This window comes from Patagioenas fasciata, chromosome 4 (genome assembly GCF_037038585.1).
Source record: "Patagioenas fasciata isolate bPatFas1 chromosome 4, bPatFas1.hap1, whole genome shotgun sequence".
NCBI lineage: Eukaryota > Metazoa > Chordata > Aves > Columbiformes > Columbidae > Patagioenas > Patagioenas fasciata.
In genome coordinates this window covers 36,648,215-36,662,670 of record NC_092523.1, presented here as the reverse complement: position 1 = coordinate 36,662,670, position 14,456 = coordinate 36,648,215, and the positions used below count along the sequence as shown (strand labels likewise).

General features: G+C 36.5%; 1 protein-coding gene across 19 annotated transcripts in view; it reads left to right on the top strand.

The window, feature by feature from the left end:
- The window catches only part of TENM3 (teneurin transmembrane protein 3), a 1,336,783-nt gene that overhangs the window by 294,197 nt on the left and 1,028,130 nt on the right, over positions 1-14,456 (top strand). For 18 of the 19 annotated variants that reach the window (XM_071807653.1, XM_071807659.1, XM_071807651.1 and 15 more), the window contains one exon: positions 13,646-13,710. The exons of the other annotated variant lie outside the window; for it this stretch is intronic. The gene's annotated coding sequence lies outside the window, so the exon portion shown is untranslated. The remainder of the gene's footprint in view (positions 1-13,645; positions 13,711-14,456) is intronic. 19 annotated transcript variants of the gene reach the window in all.

Genomic DNA, 14,456 nt, shown 5'->3' with positions numbered 1-14,456 from the left:
AGGAGAAACAGCAACAGACACATGGAGTGTGTATAGAACTCTGGAATTTGGATGAAAATGAGACCAAATGCTTTTCAGGTGATACACAACATTAATTCTGAAGTCTATAACCCTTTAAAATGCTTTCAAAGATTTTGGGAGTCATTACTTGCAACATTAAGTAGTTCCTGCTCCTACTCCAAATGAGGTTTGCTAAGAAAAATGTATTATGAAAATCTTGAAGCCTAATCAATACAAATAGGTAAAACTCAGCCCCCTCTTTTTTTTTATGTGTGTTTTTTGTTTGTTTGTTTGTTTTTGGGTTTTTTTTGTTTTGTTTTACTCAACCCCGTGTGCAAACTGACAAAAAATAAGTATAAAACATTGACACAGTGTGTAATAATGAGCATCTCCTGTTCTTTCAAAACACCTACATTTCTGATTATTTGTACCAAAAAGTTTCATGGACAACCATTATAACCCCATGTTTGAATTAGATAACATACTTGTGCATGCACTATTTTTATCTTTGACTCCAGAATTAATGGTAAAAAAAGTCACATAGCAGTTTACAGGAAAATACTTTAATTAATATATAAGAACAAAAGTCATAGATAAAGAAATTCTGGTGTGTTTGCTGCATTGTAGTCCCCAAACTACATTTTCTTTGGGATACATTTTATAGCTTTAATTTGCTACCCTCTGCTACCTTTTTGTAGGTATTTCCTTGAATATTACTTGAATTTTCATCCAGAATTGGTTTCGGATGATCTGCAGTGTAGATGCAGGTTTTCACGAACGAATTGTATTTTCATTATATAGTAAGCATGGATTTGTCAGCTTTCATGTGTGATTCCTAGTACTGATCAAGATCCTCCTTACACAAGAATACTTCCACCCAGAGTGTGATAATTCCAGCCATCAATTAATATTTTGTCACTTCAGTTTATACGAAGAAAAGAAAAAGATACAAAATTGTTTGTATGCATATTTTTAGCCATTCCGCCATTCTACATTGCTGACGTATAATAGAGACAAGAATTATGATAGCACATTTGCAATCATTTTAATTTATTCGTAGCTAGACATTACTATCGACAAAGAAAACTTTCATGTCTAATGAACTCAGTTTGTTTACTCCACCTTAGCAAACCTCATTTCAATCTCATTTGAAAGTTAAGAATGTTCTTTCCATTATTTTATGGAAAATGGGAAAGCATCTATAAAATAAATATTAATTGTAGAATTCCCTTCTAAAGATGTTGATTCTTCTGTCTTCTCTACATTTCAGAATAAATAGTATTGTACCTACAAAACAGTGAGTCTTCGTGCATAACATTAAAGGATGATAATTCCTGAATGTGATTTAGGCCTACATTATGAAGCCTACTAGCTGCATATATATATTTCATGTATAGTGGTTTCATATAGAAATGAAACTAATATATTTTCTCTTAGTGTATGAAGAAATAGTATATGTATTTACTGTCTAATGACAATCTTAACCAAATTATGGTTACATAATTCTACTCTTATTTCTGTCAAGTGAGCCAGTGGCCAACCTTTCTGTCTTGTTGAGAAGTGCCTCCATCCAGTGTATGTGAGGTATTTTTGTAGTTTATTAAATTGACAGAAAAGATGAAATGTCCTGAAGCCCAACTGTCTAAAATACAGCTTACAGTGCACTAGTAGGGAAGCTTACCTTACATCTCTGTCTCCATCAATATTTCATAAATAAAGCAATTCAGTCTACATTGTAAACCTAGATGTTTTAAAGAGTATTATATTTCTGCCAGAAGTAAGCACACAAATACAACCAACATAAAATCACACTTTAAGATACTAAGATATCACTGTGTATTTAAGACTATATCCAGTAAGAAAATTAATTGTGAGTCAAAGACTAGCTTTTCTGTCTTTACAGTTATCCTAATACATTGAAAAACTCTTGACAGAATTCCCAAGGCTTTTTGTCTGAACTGTTAAAATTGCTTTGAGTCACCACCCTGGGTAATGCTGAATCAGTGTGAATGCTGTAAATAGATCCATTACTTTTGCTGAGTGTTGAAAATATATGATGCATCTTCTGTTTGATTCATAATTTGTATAGTTCGTGAAAGGGAAGATGGCAAGATTCAGATTTCCTCTCTGTTTCTGATGAATATACTGATTTTTGGTAAGCTTTGTGTCGAGGGTTAAGGTTGCGGGGTGACAATCAAACCCTGGCAGATGTATTGTTAACCTCCTCTCCACCCCCCACTTCCTCCTTTTTGCCCCTCCCTCTCCCCCCTTCCCACTCAGGACAGGCGATCGGGAGGGAAAGAAGGACAGAGAGAAGAGAGTTGGAAAAGTTAAAGATGTTTTACTAATGCTACTAATAAGAATAGAGAAAATACTACAAAATATACAAAACAAATCTTGTAAGTCTCAGCAACTGCAGAGCCAGCACCCAAAGTCCTGGATTAGACTCTGTAGCCAACTGGAGCTGGATTCATTCTGTCACTAGGCCTCAGTTCACAGGGACGACCAGCAAGGTCCTCTACTAATGTCAACCATGAGGAAAAAAGGGAAAAGGGGCCGAGATCCTCGTGATCTCCCACTTTTATATGAAGTATTCACGTGAATGGAATGTTATACACAGTTGGTCATTTTCTTGGTCACCAGTTTCTCGTTGCCCCTCTCGTGAGATGTCCATCCGTGCTTATCAATAAGTTTGCATTCCATTGCTAGGTTTAACCAAAACATGTGTTGGGTTCTCCAGGAAAATTCAGCTAACATGAAGGCTTTAGCTGACAGGCAAATTCACTAAAAGAGAAACTTGTTTTTAACAAAACCAGGACACTTTGAAGATTACTTTTCTGTTAACTGATTTGAGCTTTCCTAGGGATGTAAAAAATACAGGATAAAGAACCTTCCAGTTTCTCATTCAGAGGAATACTAGTCAGTGGGACCTCTGGATTACCTACCAGCTTCCACTTAAATGGAGAGTAGGTGTTCTATGCAGCTCAGCTCCTGGATATTTACATTAATAGGCATAGCCTACTACCTAAATTCACTTCTTCCTTCACATTAGAATCACAGAAATGTAGGATAGTTAAGACTGGAAGGGAACATTGTCTGAGACACTATTCAGAGCAGGGCCAACATCAATGTTTGATCAAGTAGCTCAGGGTCTTTCCCACTAGTGAAGGTCTCCAAGGATGGAGATCACATGATCGCTAAGGGTCCTGGTTTGTTCCATGTTTAAGGACCCTTATGGGTGTATTTTGTTTCATTTTACCTAGTTAGAATTTCCCTTGATGCATCTAGTGACTGCTGCCTCTTGTCATTTCACTGGGTACTGAACAGTCTCTGGCTTCACATCCTCTGTAACTACCAGGAGACAGCTGAAGACAGCAGTTGGAGCTCCATCTCACCTTTCTTCCAGGCCAAACAAATGCATGTACCTGGCCTCTTATCCTGCACCATGTGCTCCAGCCTCCTGACCAGGCTGGTGGCTCTGTCCAGTGAGCTTGATCCAGTTTGGCAATATCTCTCTTGGACTGGGGAGCCCCAAACTGAACACAGTACTTCAGATGCAGCCTCACAAATACTTTGTGGAGAGGAATAATCACTTCATATCTATCTCTGTACTGTTGGAGAGAACTTGCTTTGTATGGATGGAAATGGGCATGTATTCGATTTGGTTTTGTGCTGGAGAAGCCGAATTTCTGGACATTACTATCAAGTCACTTACCTGAATTTTATAGCAAAGGTGATAAGAGTGGCTTTTCAAATCTCATAAAACATGAGATGTCCCTTATTACAAGCAGTATTCATTATGGTTTTGCTTCTAAGGTGTTATCCTGTATTTTTCAGGTATTATTTGACATTCTTGATTGAAACTGCAAAATATTGCTTCTTATATTGCTATGCTCTAGTTATTCATGTTTCTTTACATCATAACTCTGAGACCTTTCACCCTTCATGTAATATACTAGTAGCAATTTTACACTCATCATAAAACAAATTCTGAGGGCAAGAACACATATGTGTACAAGGAGATACCCAAATTATAAACGAAAAAAGCCACACATGTTATGTTAATGCAGTCTATTCTAGTAAGTGTTGTCTATGGGTAAGTAACCTGTAAATGAGAAATAAATTCAGAGAGCAATAACAGAGAACTAAATCTAGTTGTGGAAGATGAAACTTATACACTGGAAAATTAAGAAGAGTGAATGTTTATGATGCATGAAGACTTCTGTATTTCTTCTGTTTGTTTTTTTACTGAGTATTTTACTTATCAGAAATATAATTGGACAAGGTTCGTCCTTAGAGGGTTGTAAATTGGTGTAAGCATAGTAACTTTATAGATACAGGCTCTTTCTTTAACCACACTAATTCCAGATCTCTTAGAAGCTGATTTTCCACTTTTCTAAGTACCTCTGTGCCATTCCAGTTAGAATCAGCGGGTCCTGAGTTTTCCATAACCCCTGAGCTGGTAGAAGCAGAAACAATTCTAGTCAAAGGAGCTAAACTGACTTTTCAGGAGGTGCTACCTCAACCAGTTTATCTTGTCAACAGGCATGGAGCCTTTATGACTCCAAAAGGACTCAGAATTAAAAACAAAAGAGATTCAAATATGCTTCCAAAGAAAGTCAGAAACACTCTAAGAGATTGAAGTGAATTGTGAGGCTTTTCTTACTCTAAATTTTTAATATTTCAGTTGTATACCTTCCATGATACACAACATACTAAACAATGGGGAAAAGATAACACAATATTGCATGATCTGTCTAATGTCCCAAATCCCACTTATTGGTGGGAACAGGGATTTGAACTACAGCTCACAGAAGTCAATCCACTGGCAGGCTGATGAATGTGTTATATTATTTTAAGAACTACACTGATTTACGTCAAACTGATTAAAAAAGAAGAGATTTTAATGTCATGATTAAAATTTAAAATTCTGGAAAAATCAAGTTTTCATTCTTAGAAACTCTGCATCATTCTTAGAGTAAAAAATAGAAAAAAAAAAGAAATATTAGTGTAGGAACTGGAGTTCAATGAAAAATAAGTGAAAATAGGATGAATTTAAAAATAATCAGAAAGTGTGATACTGCCCTGCAAGTAAGAAGCATCCCTTCTAATTAAACATAATTAAAAACTAAACACAAAAATGAGATTATTTTGTACCATAACAAAGTTTATTTACAGTCCTCAGTGATTAAACTATACTATGCTGAAACTCTGTGAAAGTAAGGCAAATTTCTCACTAGAGGAGTTTTACCAACCTGATGTTTTGTACTGCCAACACTTTTTTTTTCAGTAATGGGTGAGTTCAAAAAAGACTTGCTTGTGCTCAGATCACAGTTGTATAACTGTCTGGATGTGAAGCATTTCAAGAGAGGCAATCCATAGGAAGCTAATGTTTCTGGTGGGTTATAGCTTCCATATAAGAGAACAAAACATCAACTTCCTTGATCTCTTGATAGCAACTTCAAGGCAGTTTCTCTTTCTGCTGCTGAAAATTAGCTTCAACTGTCCTTCAGACACTAGAGTAATTGCTGAAACTGTGTATTTATCTCCTTCATGGAGAGCACAGGACTCCTTAAAACTCTTCTCCTGTTTTCCTTCTGTCATTATTGACCTTAGTGTCAGGCATCCCCTACAACATCTGATGTACATTTATGAACTGGTGGAACTGCTTCTGTGCCTCTACCTGAAATCGGATTGCATGTATGAGATATCATATGAGAATGTGGTACCATGTTTGATGCCTTAGATATTTTTTGTATCCAACCCCTCTACCATGAGCAGGGACATCTTCCACTGGACTAGGCTGCTCAAAGTCCCATCCAACCTGACCTTCGCACTTCTAGGGATGGGGCATCCACAGCTTCTCTGGGCAGCCCTTGACTATCTCCTCAAAAATACTACATATTTGATGAAAAATTCTATCAGAACTAAGAAAAGCAGAGGAAGAACGTGAGCATAGCTGTGCAGTATCCTATGTGTCGTTGTTTCACCTTCCTTTGGAGAAATCTGGAAGGAAAACTGGAATTGTGTGTGTGTTGGGAGGTAGGAGGGGTGGGGAGAGTCTATATGCCCACTCATTCATATATTGCGCAAGGGCCTTATCTGGATGTTTTGCAGCCTAGGTTTTTTAAGGTCTAGTTTAAGAAATAGGCAAAATAGGGCCCATAGGTTTTTGGGGATTTTTGTTGGTTTTTTTTTTTTTTTTTTTTTTTTTTTTTTTTTTTCCGAAGAACTGAAATGGGACAGCTGTCAGTAGTTGTTGCTAGTTTAATTTTATTTGAAACTGAAAAGGAAGGCGAGAAAATACTTTGTTTCTTTGCTTTTTGCAAGGAAGTCGGTACCAGGCATTTGGTGGACATTTTGCATACTCATCCTCTACTTTTTTCTTGACTAGTTATTATTTGCGGCTTTCCATCCAGCCACCTGTAAGGATGAGAATGTCCTACATCAGGTTTATACAAATGTATTTCATTAGTTTTGAACAACAGCTCAGTTCCTTGTATTTTACATTGACTTTCCAAGTTAACTCAGTTTAAAACTTAAGAGTGATAACCTCAGAAATTATCACTGTGTATGTTAAAATCCAAAGGTGGATTTAAAAAAAAAAAAAAATCTGTTTTTCAATATCCATCATAGTAAAATTTTACTATTGTGAAGAAATTGCTCAACAGACTGTGTTTTTAGAAACTCACTGGAATCCAACCAACCAGGATTTTTTTTTAAGGGTGGCCTTCAACAGATGTTTTTTCACCTCTTATCTACAGGTAGAACCTGATAGCAGGTATTAGACTGTCAGCACTTCTCTAAATTTACTTTGATGCAGGCTGGCAGAGGCAATAGGTACTGCAAAACTAATCTTTCCAATAACATATGTCTCCCAGAAAGAGACAGGACTGTATGTATTAAAAATAGCTTGACTGAAGGAAAAAAATTTATTGACTAGGATTTTCTTATCTGATATTTACTTTTATGTAGTGGCAGCCTTCCTCCTTTCTCTCTCCTCTAGTCCCATGAGGAATAAAAAAGGCCTGTACTCCTAGTAGATCTACATCTATATTTATTTTTCTTTATTTTTCATTTTTTTATTAATCGTGTAATTACTATCTTTTGAAAAGGGAAGAAAAATCTTTGGTTTTGCTATCCTCCTGCAATTTTTGGATCAAAAAGTGAGCTATACCTACTTTTGAAAAAATGACACTTCTTTCTACTTCACTGTTAACTAATGTCTACCTCTGGAGTAGTATGGTGAATAGTTCTGTAGAATAAATATTTGGGCTAATACACATATTTCTTTTAATAAGCCTATAAAATATGTAATTTAGCTTGCAGGTACTGTCATATTAATTGATTCTCATTTATTAATATGAATTAAAATCTACTTGAGATTACATTTTTGAGTAGGAAAAAACTTGTTCATGTGTATGTCAAGGAGAAATTTCCTGGATCAAGGTTTTTGCTTTAATACCAAATTTGGCTCGACTAAACCAAATTCTAAATCAAGTATTAATTAAAATGTAATTAGGAGACAAGTAAAATTTTGGATTATCAGGACAGCACATGACTGTCTAGGAGTCATCCATTCAGTTATATTTTTGTGTTGTAATAATCTAAATTGTAAGCAGGATGTTTTTGGATGAATGCTTGATGCCCAGATACAAATCTTTCAGATTTCCGTACCACCCAGATGCCAGAACTGTCTGAACAGGAAAGCGTCTCTCTCCTTGACAGTATTTCTGGTACAGCTGGGTTCCCTCTTAGCTGTTAAATATGTGGGAGTCACCCATAGCCAGCAGATAGCTGCCTACCCTTTCCATGCAATGCTGCCTGTGTTTCCTCAAAGGCTCATCAGGCCTGCTTGCATTTCTTTTTTTCTCTCAAATGGCTCTCATCTGCTCCAGGTCTACCCTCAATTGTGCTGCTGAGATTCCTATTTCCATCAAGCAGAAAACATACTAAGTACCTAACACTGGAACTTCAAAATTACTTCCAGAATTTAATTGCTTTTGTGCTTTAGCATCTATTCGACTTCTAAAAAAGTCTGCAAAGTAGCAAGGTATTATTCTCATATTTAGAGATAAGCACAAGAGAGATGAGGTGACTTGTCATAACCTTTGAAGCAGGAAAGGATGAAAAAAAGAAACAAGCTCCTCTCACTTTTTTTCTGGTTTTGTTTGTTTGTTTTTTAAGCTCAGTCCTCAGCCTTTATCCCGAGGAAATATGACTATTTTAAAGCAACTGTGTGTCTGTCTGGCACAGACACCTGCTGTTGTTTAAGACCTTTGTCAGGTAAAATTATAAAGATAAGATCATTTCTCTGTTCATGGTTTCCCCAAAGTAGACTGCTTCTGCAAACTAGAAATGAAATTTAGAGGAAATGTCATCTCAGATTTCATAATAAAATGTGCATTATTCCCTTCTTCTTTTTGCACCACTCTTTTAAAGGATAAGATAAAAATATGCAAGAGCATTATTCATGCTTCAGAGTGAGTCTGGATGAAAGCTGAGAGTAAAAGCCAACCCATTATTTAACTCTTAGCTCATTAGTATAATTTTCTTAAAATGTTGCCTTTTCATTACCATCAGTGAAAGCATCAGTGTAAGTGATATTCAGGCCTGTACATAACTCTGACCGTCATGGGTGGAATACTTTCCATCTAACAAGGGCACCACTTCACTGGAATGTTAGAGCCAGGATCAGATTCTCCTGACATAGGGTACATATGCTGCATACGCTGCCGCTGCATGGTTTGCAATGTGCTGAAGCTCCTTACCTAGTTAATGGTGAAGAGAACAGATCCTGAAAACATGAGAGTTACCAGAGGAATCAAGTCCACCCAAATTTAAATGCTTTCCTTCTCCAATTTATGCTGAAATGAGGTACCTCCAGAAAGTGTCGTCTCCTTCCACTGGGAGTAGATGAAGGTAGCAGGAGATGTCAAGCTCTTGCCTCTCTCCCTTTAGACATCCTCTGAGACTGAGACAGGAGTTGCGTTCACTTCTTTTTCATAATAACTGAGCAGCTGAAGTAGAATAACCTGGCATAGAGACCTGCACTCTGAATGCCTCATAGCCCAAAGCAGACTGAATCCAAATTGTGGGGGAATAACAAGAAGTGTTCTGGTTAGAAGCATTTATTTCTTCTTGCTGAAGCTGAGGCAGGAAAGCAAATTTTTAGATCAGGAAGAGAACAAGCAATTTGGAACCCGATTTTCAACCTAACTCAGCTGGAAAAAGAACAAATTTCTATAGTAGTTTTGGAGGGGCTTATTTGTTTGTGTGTACATACTTGGTTTACTTCAATGTTAGTGTAATGTAAAATTTACCAGGAAGCTGCATTTGAAGCTTCAGTTTTACCCTTCTCTTAGCTAAGTTTCCAAAGGACTCACAAGCACAGCTGGGGACAGGGTTCCCCTTTGCTAACAGCTTTGACAACAGCTGCTCCTCTGGGGAGCAGCCACCAGCAGGGTCCCACCAGCAGCTCCCCTCTCTCATGGTGAAGAAATATGAGGACCTCGCTGATATTAATGAGGGTGTTTCAGGCTGAGGCTGGGCTCTCACAACAGGCAGCACATGGTTCGCTTTGTACAGGATCAGCCTGAAATCACCTGGTAATTCTTGAGACTTACCTGACCTGCCCAGAATAAAATCCTGGCTTAAATCTTAGCCAGCAAAGACATAGAACGTGAGGAGCCACTTTGCCATCAGTGTGTCTCAGCTGTGGGACCAGCAGAGTGCTTTAAGTCAGAATTGCTGTGATATCATGGTCATCATAAGTCTGCTGTATTTTGACACACAAGAACCCTTTCCAATGGTATCATCAGTCGTGGCAGCTGTACAATACTAGATGCAAAGCTCTGGGAGAGGAGTCTTAAGTTGGAGCTGAGGGCAGTTTCAGCAGCTGGCCGGTGCTAATTCACTGTGTTTCAACTGTGTGCTGGGGATGCCAGAATTCACTAAATCACAATTTTCTGGAAAAGGAAGATGGGGGAAGAGTAACCATGGCTGGGAGGTCAGAAATTATGTCCCAGATTCCTAGGGAAAGAATAAAGATAACTGAAGAGTACAGGTTTGGTCATTGTGACTGCAACTTATCTGTGTTTTAGAAAATATGAGGTCTAGACAACAGGATAAGGTCAGTCACACTGAAGACTTCATCTACACCTTAGCAATACTGTTTGGTAGTATACATTACTGAGAAAGTTTAGAGAGGTAAGTCCCTTACCTTCTGAACACTGTTTTTTAAGGTGAAGGTAAATGATTATGCCAAAAACTACCTGGACACTGTTCACTTACAGTTTGTGAGTGAAGCGGATTTTAGTGATTTGAAGACCAGAGGTGGACAGGAATTTTTCACCTAAAGAACTCTGACATGGAAAGGGTACCCATAGGCAAGTCATTTAGCTTCGATGTTTTTACTTGCTTCTCCAAGAGAAGAATTATGAGATGAGCCTCACAACTTCAGTGAATATTTAGGATTTTATAAAATAATTTGAGTAATTTAGTTTGTAAAATTTGCAACTTTCAAATATATTTGCTGTTATTAAATTAATATAAAATACACAGATTTAATAGCATGAAAGTATTTTTTTAACAAAAAGGGATTGGACATTCAACTAGTTGAAAAATAGCAATTTTGATGCATCCCTTATCTAATTCATTGCTTTTTTTGTATTCTGTATTAAAATAATACCTTCCATGCATGAATGCAGTTGGGAATTGGTCTATTTGGCAATCTAGTAGTGGTATATCGTCATCTTCCTCACTAAGTTGTTCCTCATAACCCTCCAGTGACAAAACTAAATACAATATTGAGGCATGTTTATAAAATCACATAATGAAGTAAGGCAAATTTCTTATATTCAAGTGTCCTTTTTTAAAGTCAGTTATTACAAACACTAGTTTGTGACACTCGAGTGTTATTAATTTCTGATATTTACACTTTGTAAGCTGTCTCCTCAGAAAGCAAGTACTAGTGTTTGCACAAAGCCCTTCTGACCTCATTGCTTAAGCTACACTGAAAAATCTGGTCCTCCTGCTCCTCTCACCCACCTGTCCATTCGGGAGGCTTTGGAACATGTGAAAATAACACTTTTTATGGATAGTTTTTTGCCTCAATTGATGCAGCAATATATTATTAACTTAGTGTAGCTCACTCAAAATTTTATGATGCTTCGCAGAGTAGCTGAAGTGAGCATAGGTTTTATGTTCTGTACCTAACAGATCATGCAAGTTTCTGTCATTATCAGTTAGGATATGCTTGATCAAGTTCAGGCACTTCAGAAATGATGGGGTATTTTTTTCTTCACTGTGTGATACAACTGAAAGTCAATAGCTTATTAAATGGACTGGTTCACCATTTCAAAAAATACAGAGTTATTATTGTTACCAAAGCTACATCTAGTTAAATAGTGGCAAAAATTGTGGTTTTGTAAATTCACTCACATCTGAACAGCTGTTTCCTGTTCATATCTATGTGATCCTTCTTGTTGGGCTGCTATGGATGAATACAGCCCTTTCCGCAGAGCAATAAATTTATTTATTTATTTATTTGTTTGTTTGTTCATTTATTTATTTATTTTGATGAGAATGGCAACCTATCCTCCTAGAAAATCTTGGTATCAACAAAAAACTATGATCACTTAAATGGTGTTTGGCAAAGGCCTTTTCACTGTAACTGCATATGTTTCTGCCCTGTGTTTCCTAGTCAACAAAAGTATTAGGGTGCAAACTATCAATCTCTCCCATTCTTCAGTTGTGTAATTTCTGTCCCTCCATAAAAAGTATAAAGAAGGACACACAATTATCTGTTAGGATTAATTCGGCCACTGAATGGAGAAAAAGTAAGAGAATTTTTTAAAGTGCAGTAATTCTCATGGAAATATTCTAGATTTATGTGAGATATAGTTAGCTAAATAAATGACAAATAAGATATAATGGTTTCTCTGGAAAATTTAACATATGGACAATGATTACTTCTATTACTGAAGATTTTAGCCATTCAAAATTTAATCTTGCTAGATAATTTATAACCCCAGTTTTGAAATAATGCCATGCAGGCTCTCTTTGCAGGACTGCTACCAGCATAATTATGTAAAGAAGCAACAGAATGTGTCTGAAAAGAGTTCTCAGTTTACAGTTTACGGGTATTCTTTCACTCAAGATGAAAGCTTACTTTCTAAAAAAGAATAAACCATGAAGCAAATACCAAGTATGTTTTATTCTTGGTGAACAACTATAGACAAACATAAGAAATGAAGATAATAGAAAACTATTAGAAAGGGAAAGATAAAATCTTGCACCAAAATTATAAATACAGGGGTAAAAAGTGATATAAAGATACAATTCTTGAATCTTTTCCATGCAAACACTCAAACGTAGGCATTTGCAGTTATGCTAGTTTCAGTGAAAAAGTGTGTAACATTTCTTTGATACTTTTTTTTTTAAGTGTTTAGTATGCAACAGCTTCCCAGGAAGTCTTTTTTTTTTTTCTTCCAACCTTTCTCCATTATATAATTCTGAAGTCATATTTCAGTTTTCCAATGAAAATCATGGTGGAATCCCTGTGATCAGTTTGAGTCTACCAAAGAAATTACTTCAAGATACTGACTTTGAGTTAGAGGAAATAAGTCGACAGCCAAGTGCCACCACGCTTTATATCTGCACTTTTGTTTCTGCCTTCTTTCCCCAAATATACCATTGTTCCTGAGGCTGGTGTACCTGCTAATACCTAAGTGTCTTCATTTGCTAATTGAACTGGTGGCATGTTTCCCCTTCTTTCTTAAAAAGATTCTGTACTTGGAATTTAATGAGAAATTTTACTGCTAATATGACAACAGGAATAACTGCAAAATAAACACATACAAGTCAGTGTACAGAAAAAAATGTGAGAACATTGAATTAAAAAATCCAATATTTAAATGTATGATATTCTGAATAGAAAATGCTAAGTTATGCATTAATAAGTTCCCTTTTTAAAAGGTTAAGATACACATATGCATACTTTCAAAAATATTTTTAAACAAACAAACAAAAAATCCCATGGTGAGCCTGAGCTCAGCATCTAAGATAAGATTTCTGAAAGCAATATGCAAAATGGATATGTTGAAGAGGAATCTGTAAATTTGTCCTGCAATAATTTTACAATGTTAATTACTCTGTTGCTACCATGAGCAGAGTACAGTGTCCAAAACAGTTCCTAAAGGATTATTTACTAGATCCTTCCTTTCTTAGCGAGGTCTTTAGGCTTCTTCCCTGGTTTTATGGAATAACACGTGTTCCTCCTGGGCTGGTGTCCATTCCCCAGATAAGGATGGGTGGGAGTGAAGTTCTTTATTAGTCTTTCACAACCTCCTAATGCTACATTATGGTGGGGGTAGAGGCTGAGGAAGGAAAGCAAGAGGAAACAGGAGCTCAACTGACAGAAATTCAGAAGGGTATGAAAAAGCAAGTCACACAATACAGTAAATAATACTTAGTGCATCTTCTTCTCACTTCTGGCATATATGATGCCTTCAAAGCCAAGTTTCGCATCTTACCTATTTTGATTAATACTGCATAACCTAAAGGCAATGAACCATGTTTTAAATAAACATGATCATCATCTTTCCTTTTATTTTCCTTTTTTTTTTTTTTTTATTTTTTTTAGAACTCACATCCTCAAAAGAGGCAAAGTGGTACTACTGGACCATAGAAGGATGAATCTTAAACCTAGTAAGTGACCTTAGAGTTTTCAAGAGGGATAATTATGCAATTATAACAGGTTCTGATGTAATTATTTTGTTTATCATGAATCAGTATGTTTACTTTTTTACATTGTTTTTTGGGGGGTGATAACCAACCAGGGAATAAACTAATCCAGCCAAAGCCAGGTAAATTGCAAGCTCTAGAAAAGTACCCTTCTGTCCATCCTGCTTTGTGGGACCCTGTTAGGACAGAATAGTTCATTCTCAGTGTTTGCTCTGTTCTAGAAGAAGAGAGAGTTCTCTTTTTTAACAGAAATCTGGAAAGTGACAAATAGGAAATATCGGGTCATATCTGTACTGTCCTAGTTCTGTGTGAGGCAAAGCACAGGTACGGGAGGAGACCCACTGCCTCATGGAGGGTCTAACAGAAGCAGCACTTGATTCTGTGTTGAAAGAACTCAACTGTGAAACATGTATCACTGCTCAAACCATTCTCTCCAATTTCTTTTCACACTAAAGCGGTGCCTTCTGCTAGTTGTGTGTACACTAAGTGTGACTTGCTCACAATACAGGAACCGTACGAGACAGGATGACATCTGCTAAAAGCAAATTTTTCCTTTTTACCTATTTTTGTATGCCTATTATTTGCAAAATATAGGGAAAAAAAATCCCTCTTTTTAATTTCCCCGAGGTTTAAATGCATAATATTACGAATGAATATATTTAGATTAGTTTGATTGACAGTAGAATTATTATTTTTTTCAGTCCAGAGCT